At 46.4% G+C, this 10,563-nt stretch overlaps 1 pseudogene across 1 annotated transcript; it reads left to right on the forward strand.

Annotated features, from left to right (window-relative positions):
• Nucleotides 1–229: 229 nt before the first annotated feature.
• LOC144603128 (zinc-binding protein A33-like) lies at nt 230–9,509 on the forward strand (annotated as a pseudogene). Its single transcript, XR_013548546.1, has 6 exons — nt 230–1,121; nt 1,424–1,523; nt 3,621–3,854; nt 5,062–5,084; nt 5,182–5,300; nt 8,520–9,509. The product of XR_013548546.1 is annotated as a zinc-binding protein A33-like (transcript).
• The last annotated feature ends 1,054 nt before the right edge of the window (nt 9,510–10,563 follow it).

Raw genomic sequence — 10,563 nt, forward strand, 5'->3', positions numbered from 1 at the left:
ACTCCCACTAGCGTTTTCTGCCCCTTAGTGTTTCGTAGCTCTACCCATATCGATTCCACTTCCTCCAAGCTAATGTCCTTCCTTTCCACTGCTTTAATCTCCTCTCTAACCAGTAACGCTACCCCACCTCCTTTTCCTTTCTGTCTATCCCGCCTGAATATAGAATATCCCTGGATGTTGAGCTCCCAGCCTTGGTCACCCTGGAGCCATGTCTCCGTAATCCCAACTATATCATAATCATTAATAACTATCTCCACATTTAATTCATCCACCTTATTACGTATACTCCTTGCATTGAGACACAAAGCCTTCAGGCTTGTTTTTACAACTCTCTTACCCCTTGTACGATTATGTTGAAAAGTGGCCCTTTTTGATTTTTGCCCTGGATTTGTCTGCCTGCCACTTTTACTTTTCACCTTGCTACCTGATGCTTCTACCCTCATTTTACACCCCTCTGTCTCTCTGCTCCAGCTCCCATCCCCCTGCCATTAAAATGCAGAATATATCTCATCTATCAATTCACAGATTTTAGTTATTTTTCTTTTTAAATGTTTCTGCAAGTTTCTGCTACTAAAATGCCACCATGACCTACTACGGTTTCAAGGGTCGAGTGGTCTATCTTGCTCCTCTAGTATCTTTGATCAGCAGCTGCGCGAAAGGGAATGCGTTTTGAACCAGGAAGAGGCGGAGTTAAATAACTCCGGAGTTAAAATGGCTTCGAAAGACCAGGTCGAGAGTTGGACCGAGGAGGCAGTTTGTCCCATCTGCCTGGATTTCTTCACCGATCCAGTGTCACTGGAGTGCGGGCACAACTTCTGCCGCTCCTGTATCACACAGAGTTGGGACAGGGAGGAGAGAAACTCCTGCCCGGAATGTAGAGAGGTGTTTACAGACCGCACCCTCGGGGTTAGTCGGGCCTTGGCGAGACTGGCTGAGAAAGCTCGAACACTGAGCCTGAATCGGACAGAGAAGGAAAGTAAACTTCACTGCGAGGAACATCAGGAAGAACTGAAGCTGTTTTGTGAAACTGACAAGAAGCTGATCTGTGTGATTTGTGCTGGTGGGCGGGAACACAGAGACCACCGCATCATGCTGGTAGATGAAGCTGCTGAAAATTACAAGGTAAAAGCAAACAGATTTTGATCCCATCATTGTTTAATTCCTATGTGTATGAAGAATCTGCAGATGCTGGTTAAAACCAAAGATATACACAAAATGCTAGAGTAACTCAGTGGGACGTGCAGCATCTCTGGAGAGAAGGAATGTCAGTCTGAAGAAGGGTCTCGACCCCGAAACACCACCCATTCCTTCTCTCCAGAGATGCTGCCTGACCCGCTGAGTTACTCCAGCATTTTTAGTCAATTATTGTTTGATTCCGTCTTTATAGTGTAACACTTTTATTCTTTGATTTTCAAACACAATCGGAGGGGCAGGTGAAATCTTCCATCCAGTCTCTCACAAAAGATAAATCAGGGATCCAGCAAATGGAGCAGCAACAGAAAGAGAAGATTTCTGGAGTTCTGGTGAGGCTTTTAAGTTTCGATTTCCTGATCTTGTGCAGGTTTGATCCCTGTGATGCGTGTAATAACAGGGCAGCGCAGTGACACAAGTAGTGCTGCTGTCTCCTAGTTCTGGTGAGCGGGTTCGATCCTGACCTCGGGCGCTGCCCGTGTGGTTCACGCCTTCTCCCTGTGACCGCGTCGGATTCCTTCCACGTCCCCAACAAACATACTAGAGGAGCAAGATGAACCACTCCGTCGAAATCGCGAATACTGAAGTGTAGTGCGAAACGGAGAGGAACGTCCGCCATTTTAGTAAGCAAAACCCGATTTTACATCATTCAAAAATGCACTTCATAAACAAGGATAACACTTTTTATTTCTGTCATTCATGGTAAGATTTACGTCATTTTGTGTGCGAGATATACAGGGTTGCACTGTTTCGCATATCAGCTAACCAATGAAATGATCAGGTCATGACTTTTCCAGCACATCACCTCCCCACCCCCTTGTCTGAAGAAGGGTCCCAACATGAAACATCACCCATCCTTTTTCTCCAGAGATGCTGCCTGACCCGGTCACTTACTCCAACACTGAGTATTTGAATTGGATTCAAGCTTCTGTATCATGTCAGGCAGCATTGGTCATTTTAGTGGCTGTCAAGGGTTTTTAACTGATCAATTCACCAATTCAAATTTTCTTGGCTCTAAGTATAAAGTTCAATGTCTTTTCGATTATATTGTGGATACAGTAGAGTTCTATTGTTTGCTAATGCCTAATCTCTGCTTCCGTGATTTTTAAAAACAAAACAAAAAGAGATATAGCTCATGGAGGTGAAATTAAAATTAACAGAGAAAGCAAAGAAGAACAGTTCATTAAATATGATCAATTGGCCAGATACAGACAGAGTGGATCTCTAGTGCAAATAATCAACCAGTAACATCCAAAGTTTAAAGATCACGAAGCAGCAACTCGTCAAGATATAGCTATAAATGTCAACTATCAACTTATCCAAGAAGCTTAAAAGAAATAATTGTTTTTCAAACATTTTATATGCGAAGAAATCGCAGACAGTTGTGAACACAGCCCAGTCTGGCACACAGAATCTGCTTACTAAAATGGCGCCGAAATTTACCCATGACCTACTACAGTTTTTAGAGTCGAGTGGTCTATCTTGCTCCTCTAGTATCTTTGGTCCCCAATACAAGCTGGTTCAATGGTCAATCGGTGACTGTAAATTATCCCTGCGAATGTGGGTGGTGGGTGGATGAATGAGAATTAATGGGTACGTGAAAAGGAATAGGCAGCAGGGAATTAAATTCATAAGGAACAGGAGTAGAATGAGGCCATTCGGCCCATCACGCCACCATTCAATCATGGCTGACCTATCTCTCCCTCCTAACCCCATTCTGCCTTCTCCCCATAATCTCTGACACCTGTACTAATCAAGAATCTATCTATCTTTGCCTTAAAAATATACATAGCCGTCTGTGGCAAACTATTCCACAAATCCACCACCCTCAAACCAAAGAAATTTCTCTTCATCTTCCTAAAAGAACGTCCTTTAATTCTGAGGCTATGACTTTGAGTCCTGGATTCTCCCACTAGAGGAAACATCCTCTCCACACCCATTCTACCCAAGCCTTTCACTATTCTGTATGTTTCAATTAGGTCCCCCTCATTCTCCGAAACTTCAGCGAGTACTGGCCCAGTGCTGACAAACGCTCATCATAGGTTAACCCACTAATTCCTGGGCTCATTCTTGTAAACCTCTTCTGGACCCTCTCCAGAGCCAGCACATTTTCCACAGATAAGGTGCCCAAAATTGCTCACAATATTACAAATGCGGCCTTACCAGCGCCTTATGGAGCCTCAACATTACAACCCTATTTTTGCATACAAGCCCTCTTGAAATAAATGCTGGCACTGAGTTTGCTTTCCTTACTATCGATTCAACTTTCAGATTAACTTTTTGGGAATCCAACACCAGCACTCCCAAGTCCCTTTGCACCTCCGTTTTCTGGATTCTCACCCCATCTAGAAAATAACCTATGCCAAAAATGCACAACTCCACACTTTGAGATATTGAGGAAATATTGCTCTTCACCTTTCATTTCACAGGAACAGTCACACAACCTTCAGTCTAAGATCACATCCCAGTTTGCTGAACTGCACCAGATTCTCACTGAGAACGAGCAGCGCGTACTGGCAGATATCCGGGAGGAAGAGAAGAAGATTCTAAATGTAATGGAGAAAAATCTTCAAGAAATTAAGGAGAATTTAAATTCCATTCAGGAGGAATTCTTTAAATTGCAGCAACAGATGGATCAAAAGGACAGTGTGGTGTTTCTGAAGGTGAGGGGTTTCACTACTGTCTGGCGAAGTGAAAGTGCAGTCACAAAATGGTGGGTGACATTTATGAAATGAATGCTGTATTTTCTAGTAATTCAGAATGGGGTAAATGTTTCATCTATTCCAGTTGTTGTTGTTCCCAAACTAATTGGCCTCCCGCATAATCTATGGGATCTCGGGACTTCCTGGCCGGAATGTAGAGAGGTGTTTGTATTCTGTGGAGTTCAGAACTACGACAGGTGATCCTATATCTGATCCCAAGGGCCACGAATGGACAGAGGGCTGTAAATCTTTGGGACTCTCCAACCAAGAGACTCTGAGAGGTTTAACCTGTTAGACGTATTTATACCAGAGGAAGATACATTTTTGAAAATTCGGTGAACTGAAATGAAAGGGAATGGGACAAAGCGGAGTAGTTTAGTCCTGGGCTAGATCAGCCATGACCACATTGTGGGGATTAACATTGAAATCTAGAACGTGGCGCACACAGCAGATTGATCTTCTATGTCCGGTTCCCATCAGCAGTGGGCGGTCACCTTGGGGGAACTTGCTCTGTTTGTTTTACCCACCTTTGTTCACCCTGGAATGACATCCCATTCTACATCATAGACATGCCATTTGGCCCATCCTATCCGGTCAAGATTTCAGCTCCACTCAACATCCCTTCCATCTACTCACCACACCCGGTAACAATACCCTGAATTCCAGGAGTGCTCACGTGATTATCCCGATCGCCCTTAAATTATCTCTGCTGTTGGCTTCAGTCCCTCCAATGCAAGTGAGATCCATGTTCTCATGACTGCATTCCTTTCAGTATTTGTTGAAGACCGCGTTACATTTCAGCTTTGATTTTTGCTCTCCCATCGATTAGAGAAATTATTTCATCCTCACCCATTTAAATCCACCGATAAACTTAAATCCTATCTCTTCACTCCTGACATCATCCCCAGATAAAATCTCACGACCTGCCCAGTCTTTGCATTGAGTTCCATCCTCTCAGTTATGGCGTCATTCTCATGAACATTCCTTGTGCTTTTCCCCAACGTTTTACGTCTCGACGGCAATGTCCGCTTTCTATCTGCATGACAGTGGTGATAAGAGTTGGGAAATGGGAATTATCGGAGGGTTGTAAAAATGTGGAGAAATTCCCGCTGTCGGGATGAGGACGGTCCATCTCAGTCAATTGAGATTTGTGTTTTATTTATTTCAGGAGGAAGCTGGTCGCAATCGAAGGTGGGACATGCTCTTGATGGAAATATTGTAAGATTTTGTTGAACAGCCCTATATATTTCTAACGCTCAGTTTATAACCAGCTGTTAAATATTTGCAGAGTTGGTGATGAAGCCAAACCACAGTTGGTGGTAGATGGTAACTTGCTGATTGAAAAGTTTGAAACTCCTTTTTTGTACAACACAGTATTGGCAGAAGCATCTGATGCCATCAAGCAAGGTAAAGCTTATACCTTTTTCATTGTTTTTGTTTCTGACATCTTTAAGTAATGCGTAGATGCAAGCATTAATGGTATTTTGGACTGAAGGGAAATTGAAGATTTGATCTACCACCAAACATAGCTGCCGAAAAGCATCACAGAGTCAAAGAGCTGTGTCACACAGAAACAGGCCCTTTGACTCGACATGACCATGCCAACCAAGTTGCCCAACCGAGCTTGTCCCACTTGCCTGAGTCTGACACATATTCTTCCAAGTCTTTGTTATCCACGTATCCACCCAACTGTCTGTAAAAGGTCGTCATTGTACCTCCCTCCACCATTTCCTCTGTCAGTTCGTTCCGTACATACACAACGCATTGACTGAAAAAGCTGCTCCTTTTTACTGTTTCCACTCTCACCTTGAACTGATGCACTCTAGGTTTAGACTCTCCTACCTTGGGTAAAATACTGCGGCTATTCACCTCATCTGTGCACCTTATATAGATCTGATACCCAACTCTTAAAGCACCCTGATGGGCTCCAAAGACAAATGTCCCTGCCTGTCCAACGTCTCCCTTCAGACCTGATGAAATTGTCGTAAATCCTTTTGCACCCTCTCCAATTTACAAACAACCTAATTGTGTCAAATGCTGTATTAAATATCCTGACCTATGAAAGCATGAGCGACAAACACATTCTTCACCTCCCTGCCTGTCACCGTTGCATCTTCCATGGCACTGTGTACCTGCACACCGACATCTCTCCGTTCTATAAAGCTCCCAGTTTACTGTGTATGTCCTGCCCTGGTTTGTCTCAGCAAAGTGCATCACCTCACCTTCACATGAATAAATTCCACCTGCCGTTCCTGAGCCCATTGGCCCAGTTCACAGGTATCCCATTTACTCTCAGGTAACATTCTTCACTCTCCACAATGTCACCAATTTTACTTCCATCTGCAAACTGACAAACCTTGCAACCTACATACACACCCAATCGTGTATATAAATAAGGAACAACAGTGGGCTCTGTCTCCAGTCTGAAAAACAACCCTCTACCAACATCCTCTGTCTGCGACCTTCAGGTAATGTTGTGTTCCATCCGCTAGTTCACCCCGGATTCCATGAGATCCAACCTTCCAGAGCGGCCTCCCATGAGGTGTGTAGAAGTTGCATCTCTCGGAGGGCAGTGAATATCTGGCATGTTGTGCCCAGGGTGGTGGTAAAAAGCTGAGTTGTTGGATACGTGCAACTTGGCTACAAATAAATATTTGATAGATCGAAAATATAAGATTATGGGGAACTCGCACAGAAGAGGAATTGGTGCCAGCTTAGATCAGCCATGATCACATTGAATAGAGGGGCAAGCCTGAGGAGCGGATCCTAATCTTGCTCTTGTTTTCTTGTATAAGAAGAAAACTGCAGATGCTGGTACAAATCGAACGTATTTATTCACAAAATGCTGGAGTAACTCAGCAGGTCAAGCAGCATCTCGAGAGAGAAGGAATGGGTGATGTTTCGGGTCGAGACCCTTCTTCAGACTGAAGTTCCTTTCCTCCTGTGCACTGATAAATTGACAGACTTGACACAGAGGAAATGCAGCAAAGATTAACAATACGTGCCTGGGACAATGATTTTGCTGTGCAGGGTGAGATTGAGTAGACTAGGCCTGTGTACTCGAGTGTTTGGGTGTATTAGAGGAGATCCCAGTGAAACACAGAGTTCTTACTGGGCTCAGTGGGCTGAATGCAGGGAGGATGGTTCCCCTGTCAAAGGGGTCTGGAGAGTGGGCACTCTCAAAATGTGGGCTACACCGCGTAGCACAGAGATAAGGAGACATTACTGCACGCAGAGACTGGGGAACGACCCTGCACTGGTGGCTGTGGAGACTCAATCGTTCAGTGCTCTTGGAGCTGAGAGCCATGGTTGTACATTACAGAGTCTGGCCCTTCTGCCCATCGTGTCCATGACCATCTTTTCCCCAGCTATACTAATCGATTTGCCCACATTCTATCGGCATTCTTCTCCCACATTACATCGGCATTCACCTACTTAAGTACCTCCAATATATTGATTATATCTCACTCCACCACCTCCTCTGAAGCATGTTCCAGATATCACCCACTTTCAGTGTAAATCTATGTACTAAACCTTTCGTTTGACCTACAGCCAAAACGGTACACGATAGCGCGACAATTTTAAGCCCACCTTGCTCACCGTCATCCCTTCCGTGCTAATGGGAAAAGTTTCATGGAAATCGGTGTTAGGTTTAGATAATTACCCTGCATCCTGCTGCAGACTTTGACAACCTTCCCCACTATCCACAATTTTGCTTCCTCCCCAAACTTACTAATCACACCTCCCACATTCACATCCAAGCCATGATCATATAACATAAACAGCAAAGGTTGCAGCACCGATCTCTGCTGCACACCACCAGCCACAGACCTCCAAGCAGAAAAATCATCCTTCTACCGCTACCTTCAACCACCAAGCCACTTTGTGGATTCATTTCACCAGCTTGCCTTCGATCCCACCTGCCTTCGCTTTCTGGACCAGCCTTGCACACAGAACATTGTCAAGTCCCTCAGTGAAGTTCATATATTGGTTCACAATCAGGTCAGTGTGTTAGTTGTACACACCCATGAAATCCACCCGTGAATCCGCTCTCTTTCAACGACCCCACAACCACAAGTCTCCACCCATTCTGTCCATCACCTGATCATTCAACCTCTGCTTCCTTCCATGGTCCATGCCACCCCTCCGTCTCCCTCGCCCTCCACTCAAAGAAACAGGGACAGGTCATCTGGTCCCCCGTGTCTGCCCCCTTTTACTGTGATCATGACGACCCCGCCACGCACCTCTACCTCCTCTTTAACAACTCAAATTACCGCTAACCTCAATATCCTCTTGCTCCGATCTGCCTCCATATATGAGTACCCCCCCCCCCTTCGTTTCTCCTTCACCACCGTAATCTCGCAATCCTCCTCACTCTCCACACTCGTGCTCACCGTCCACCCTCCCCCACCTCACAAAATTTCCTCGTCATCTCTGGATTAAAAACTCCGGGGGAGATGTCTGTTGTCCACCCGATGTGGTTGTGGGTGAAACCCCGGGCAGGGTTTCAGTTGTCCGCCCGCCTGTGCCTGAGGCCGAGTGGCCTCTCCCCCGGTCCCGGGGCCGCGCTGCCCGAGTCTCCCCCCGACCCCCGGGGACTCTCTGATTCTCTGCTTCTCCCCCCAGTCTCCGTCATCCTGGATGTGGAAACAGCGGGTCCGGGGGTCGAGGTGTCTGAGAATCGGAAGAGGGTGAGACGGACCGGGACCCGGAGGAGTCTCCCTGACACCGGGAAGAGGTTTACAGTCTATGATTGTGTGCTGGGATCGGAGGGATTCACATCGGGGAGACATTACTGGGAGGTGGAGGTGGTGGGGAGTCGGTTGTGGTGTCTGGGAGTCGCCGCAGAGTCTGTGGAGAGGGAGGGAGGGGTCGTACTGACCCCGGACACTGGTGTCTGGAGCATCAAGCGGTTGGATGACAGGTTTGATGCAGATACCTCCCCTCTCCCCGCCCGTCCCATCCCCGGGAGGGTGGGAGTTTATCTCAGTTACGAGTCCGGGACAGTTTCATTTTACGACGCGGCCACCAAGTCCCATCTGCACACCTTCACTGGGAATAAATTCACGAAGAAACTTTATCCTTTCTTCGGGCCTTATTGGGAGGAAGACCAATGGCTGCGAATCTGCTCCGGTTCCGTTCCGGGTGTGTAAAAGGGTCGGGTCCCGGGACCGGCGTCAGGAGCGGGGCTCAGGGGCTGTGGGGCAGAAACCCGGTGGACAACAGGTCGGCGCTGAACGGCTCCCATTTAATCCCCAAATTTCGCGTCGTAAAACCCCAGTGAGCGCGGAAATACAACCAGGGGGACTGTGAATATGGGAAGAGAGAAATAAACAGCAAGTGGAATCAGAGCTGTCGATCCGTTCATTTTAACGAGTTCACCGCGTCCGGCAACGGAACAGAAATTACTTTTGTGAAAATATTTTTAAAATGTAATGGCATTGGACCCTTCTGGTCAAAAGTCGTTACGGTATTATTAACTCCGTTCAATGACTAGTTCAATGTAATAGATATATTTCATGTTACTTCAGTGATTTGGAAAATGTACACAACCATTGACACTCACGACAAGCTAATTGAAAGATCACGCGTTTATTTGAATGATGTGCATTGTTGCTTCCAATACTGTAATTGAAATAAACTCAAAATTACTTGCACTATGCAGCTTGCTTTTGAATTCTTTTGAAATCTACTGAACGGGGAGACAGCAGTTCTGTTTGCTTTAGTTTAGATTGGAAATACAGCGCGGAAACAGGCCCCTCGGCCCACCGATTCCGCACAGACCAGCGATCCCCGCACATTAACACTACCCTACACACACCAGGGACAGTTTGCACTTATACCGAGCCAATTGACCTACAAACCTATTACTCTTTGGAGTGTGAGAGGAAACCACAGACCACGGGGAGAACGTACAAACTCTGTACAGACAGCACCTGTAGTCCTGATGGAACCCAGATCTCTGGCGCTGTGAGGCAGCAACTCTACCGGTACCACCCCTTAATCTTTTGAACTGTGTTTTTGAGTTGCCCTCTCTACAAATTGGCGACTGCATTTCCTGCACCTTCAACAGTGGCAGGTTTTCAGTGACAGGGAGGTGGTGTTTGAGGGGGACGGACCCGTGAACCTCTTGCCCTGTGGTTGACCGCAGGAGAACCACCTCTGTTGGCGCTGCAGGTGCATTTGTCCCATTTCTTTAAAATGGTCGTCATGATGGAGACCCTCAGGTCCTCTGGCCGGCGCCCTTCTTCTCAGACGAAAGCAAACATCGATGGTGAAATCCACCAGCTCCTACTGCGCGCCTGCAAAATGTTTGGCCGTCTGAGGATAAGAGTGTTTGATGAGCGGATCTCCAAAGCTCCACAAATCTCGGTGAACGCAGCCCTGGGCATGAGAAGCACAGGTTAGGACCCCCGACTGAGGAATCTGGTATATTTCCCTTCACCAAACACAAGGAATGAATCGGGAGGCTTTGGGAAGGTATAGGAGATATTTGCTGGAAAGGTTTTGGAGATGACGGGGTTCAGGTTCAGGATAACACCAGAGAATAATGTTTGCTTCTCCGGGGAATATAGATAGGGGCTGTCGGGAGATTTGACAGAGGGGTCCAATTTCGGATCGGGAGCAATGGGGGCCAATGATCTTCCCATCTGTGGCGGTCAGTGGGAGG

Source organism: Rhinoraja longicauda, chromosome 19, assembly GCF_053455715.1.
Source record: "Rhinoraja longicauda isolate Sanriku21f chromosome 19, sRhiLon1.1, whole genome shotgun sequence".
NCBI classification, from domain to species: domain Eukaryota; kingdom Metazoa; phylum Chordata; class Chondrichthyes; order Rajiformes; family Arhynchobatidae; genus Rhinoraja; species Rhinoraja longicauda.